Consider the following 4,465-nt stretch of genomic DNA (forward strand, 5'->3'; position numbering starts at 1 on the left):
GTCTAGAAGATATGCAAATTTTTTAAACGAAAACATGTTCCAGGTTTGGAATTTTGTTAGACTTAATCAATTATGCATATGTTGTTTCCAAAATATATTGCAATTTTGCAAATAGCCAGTAGAGGTCCTACAGAGTCCTAACGAAAGCAACAGTCTGTTTTTAATTAAAGGAATGTCTCTAAAGCTTAGTTCTCGCGAGATTCCACGGCTCTAATCTCTCTTATCTTCGAAGAAAAAAAACAGATATAATAAGAGCTGTTACTTATTAGTTTGAGTTGATTTAAGTCCTTCTTCTGCTTAGAAAAGAAAATTAGCCTGCCTCAAAATGAGGTGGCATCAAGCAGAGCCAGAAACGGGGGGAAAAGTAAAGACGGAGAAGCGGAAAAGCACTTGCATCTCTGCGTTGATTAATGACTCAATATCTTGGAGTTTGGCAGCTTCACCCCCTAAGTGGTAATAAATAGTCTTCCCGTCACTCTGGCTTGTTTGGATTAGCGAGAGCAACTCTCCACGCCGAGAGTTCATTCCAGGGAAGAAGGTGCCGAGGGAAACCCCACTCACTGTTTGCAGGCTCGATCTGATGTCTGCCAGATGTTTTCACTCCGGAGTTGTGGTGAGTCGAAGGTCTTGCTGGGAGGTATCCAATTAGCTTTGTAGATTAAAATAAGCTTTGTAGATTGCAGAGTTGAAAAAGGAAGAAAAGGAAAAAAGATTTTAAGATGGCGGACGGCGCTTGCTGGACCCTGTGCACACTGAGCTTACGTTCCAGTGGGAGATTAATTTCCCTGCGGAACAGAGAGGCCCCAGAGATTCACAAGGAATTCCTGAGAAGATTTATGGGTAGGTTGGCGTACCCAAAACCCGATTCTGTCAATCACAACAGCGATTGACCCTCAGTGGAACAGGAGCTCGAAGTATTCGAGCTATCCAAGTGCCATGGCTCCGCCTTCCACCACCGGGGTAGCACTTGTAAATCTTGAATCAATTCCTTGAATGAAATCTGTGCCTCAACCTTCTTTTTTCTTTCCCCCAGTAAAATCTTGGAAGAGTCTATTTGGATCACGGCATGGAAGGATAGGACTAAGCATCTCTTCCCCAAACTTGATCCAGCTCAGTTTGCTTCCTGCCACAGGCTGTTTTTTAAATGCCAAATCTTGTTTTGGGGCTCTAATAATGGATTTCTAATACAATATGTCATGCAATTATTACAGCATGAAAATAACAGAGCCAGCTTGAGCACAGTGTGAACATTTAAAATATTGCCACATGATGTCACTATTGAGTTTTGTATGAGTGAAATTCTAAGTACAACCCATTTAGGAAAACCTGTGGAACTAGAGTGACAAGGATCCTCTTTGATTTTGCAACGTGAGTATGCCAAATAAAGTTCATTCCTAAAATATGGAGTTAGGCAATCATCATGACAACAAACTGAGCAAAGGTAGGCTGCGTTCTTGTACTTTCCAGTTGCTATTATCATTCTGTTAATATTTTCCATCAGTTATGACATACCTAAGAGAAGGGGATGTCAGCCTATACAAGTGCCCCAGTGAGTCAGATACCTAGCACTGTGCACACATACTGCTGGCAATAAAATCAGACGGAAGGTACATGATTGTTGCATGAGACTTCTTTGTGACTCAGTGGCCGTCTGTTCTGTGTTATCCATCCTTTCATGTGTATGCTTGCAGAGTCTCTTTGCTTTCCTAGACGCTCTCAAGGTGATTGCTTTCCTTCCACATAGATCTTTTGAATACTTTTTTAGCTGAACATGAAGTATTTCAAAATATTGAGAGCCAGGGTGAAGAAATATTGATTGTCCCCTGCAGTAACTCTCGATCACAGCCCTCTCCATTGTGCGCCCCCCTGCAGCAACCAGTATTGTAGTCATACACTGAGGGCCTGCAAGGGATTATCTGGTAGGTGACAATTTAGAACATCTCAATTTTCTCCATCTAGGGATTCTTTTTCTCTTCTGGTTCATTCCCAAATTCATGTTTTTCCTAAAAAATCTATACAGTCCCTAAGTAAGAAGAGAGGTCTGACTTGTTTTTGAATGGACCCACCATTGTGGCTTTCATTTATCCACACTGGGACTAGTCAGTTTATTAAGGGATACTGTGAATACTAAAGCACAATTTTACTATTATTGCCGATAAAGCTATTATCCATTAGTGTATTTCATCTCCTATTAAAACCATTGCCACAGCTGATTTCCTTAACTAAATAGTTCAGTGTGTGAAGGACTTCCTGCATCAACTGCTTGTCTTACTGGGTAACTTGTGGTTGTAGGACTCTAGGAGAGAGAAAATACTTTCAAGGGACCTTGAGAGAGTATAATGCCATAGAGTTCATCCTCCAAAGCTGCCCTTTTATCTATGGAAATTGATTTATATAATCTTGAGATCAACTGTAATTCTGAGAAGTCTCCAGGCCCCAAGGTTGGTAACCCTAGTAATAACCATTGGAATGGCACTTCTGTTTGTGAAGAGACTTTTTTTTTTGTCATTTTCAGTTTTGCACTGCGGACCTCTTCTACCCCCATACTGTGAGCTTCTACTAAGTTCTACTAAGTTCCCAGCAGGTTCATTAGGCTGGAGTGGATCTAGGAAAGCCTTGATTTGTCAGCCGAGGTCTGCTTGCAGTACTTTGGATCTAACCCTTTCTCTAGGGAAACAAGAACTATTTCCCACTGGAGATTTGGAATGCAGGAGACTGTATCTTTTCAAAGGCAACAAAGGGAAGATTTGCCCACAGAAAGATGGGCAAGCAGAGGAGTTGCATTCCCTCAATGCAAAGGAAGCAGGGTCCATTTTGTCTACTATCATCTGCAGGAAGATGCTTTCATTCCTGGACTCCATCTTGATGACCATCATTGCTAGGTGGAACTAACAAAGGGCAGGCATCCCATACAAAGGCTTCCAGGAAATGGAAAGGCTTTAGACCATGGTGACTTTCAAGTTTAAAGAACAAAACTAGCCACGGTATGCATAGGGCATAGGATGGAGGATTGAGTGTTTGCACCTTTTCCTTATATTCCATGCTCAGCTTGTTGTTATGTAGAGTACGTATGTGAATTTTTCCCCAATAAACCCTTTTCTATTTTAAATGTTGGTAGTTGCTCTCCATGCTACACAGACATCCATCATTCAAAATACTATCTGAAATGAGCACCAAGGGAAAGGAAATGGTTGGCTGTAAGCCATCCCTGCAATAACTAAAATTTTATTAACTAAATAACTAAAATTTAGAGATACAGGTGGAACCTTTAAACATCACTGTGGAATTCATGCTCAGTCATGAAACTCACTTTATGACCTTTGTCCAATCATCTTCAGCATAATCTATGTATTTCACATTTATATGTGAAATCATGTATTGTTGATTAGTTTAATGTAAACCGCCCTGAGCCTTCGGGGAGGGTGGTATATAAATCTAAATAAATAAAATAAAATAAAATATATCCTACCCTTCCTCCAAGGAGTTCAGGGTAGCTACAACAACCTTGTAAGGTAGGTCAGACTGACAGTGATTGACCCCAGGCCTTCCAGTGAGTGTTATGGCAGAGTGAAGATTTTAATCAAGTCATCAAAGTTCAACATTCTAGCCACTACAAACTAACTTTCACAACAACCCAGTCCTCAAACTGTTGTGAAGTATGGTCAAGCGGAATAACACCAAACTAAGCTATATACAAGATGGGCAGGACATGTTTAATAAATAAGTAATGAATCAACTATTATAGGATATAATATGAGGGCAATCTGGCTGTGACATCTGTCACCCCATTCATCGCCAGGGTTGATTCAGCTGATCTGGCTGGCTAAGCGGGTGTCCCCTACCTCCCTCACTGTTCCATGTGCATCCCTCCTGAAACTGCACACTCAGTGGAAGAGGACAACCGTCCCAGATAGGAGTGTACTGCTCTTCAGTCAAGGGTATATAATAAGTAATGAATCAACTATTAAAGGATATAATCTGTCAACAGTTAGTCATAACTAAGCCCTACTGCAAGAAACAAGAACAGACTTAATTATGACTAATTTATATTTGCATAAGGCCACACTTTTATAACTATGATATAGCTGGGTTACCGGTGGCAGATATGCTGATGTAAATGTTTCTTGTCATGGTGTAATTTGTTTAAATCAAAGGTAGGACACGTAAGGGCAAAGAGTTCAGCTTTTTCTGACCTGAAATGTTTCCTTCTTCATGTACCAAGTCTGCCCAATTCTTTAGAAAGTACTGCATTTGAGGTAGCAGAGGCCATGCTGTCTTGTCTGTCTTCAATGTATGGAATGTTGTTTTGTGTTCATATATTTCTGTTATATTGGGATTTGCACTGGTGGTTATTTTGCAAGTGGAATGAAAATGCCTGCCTTTAAAGTATCAGTCTAGGGCAGGAAACAGTGCAAAGAGTCTTGAAAAAAAGATGTGTTTTTTAAATTATGTGGCGGTTGTCGAC

The sequence above is a fragment of the Paroedura picta genome, chromosome 1, assembly GCF_049243985.1.
Source record: "Paroedura picta isolate Pp20150507F chromosome 1, Ppicta_v3.0, whole genome shotgun sequence".
Lineage (NCBI taxonomy): Eukaryota > Metazoa > Chordata > Lepidosauria > Squamata > Gekkonidae > Paroedura > Paroedura picta.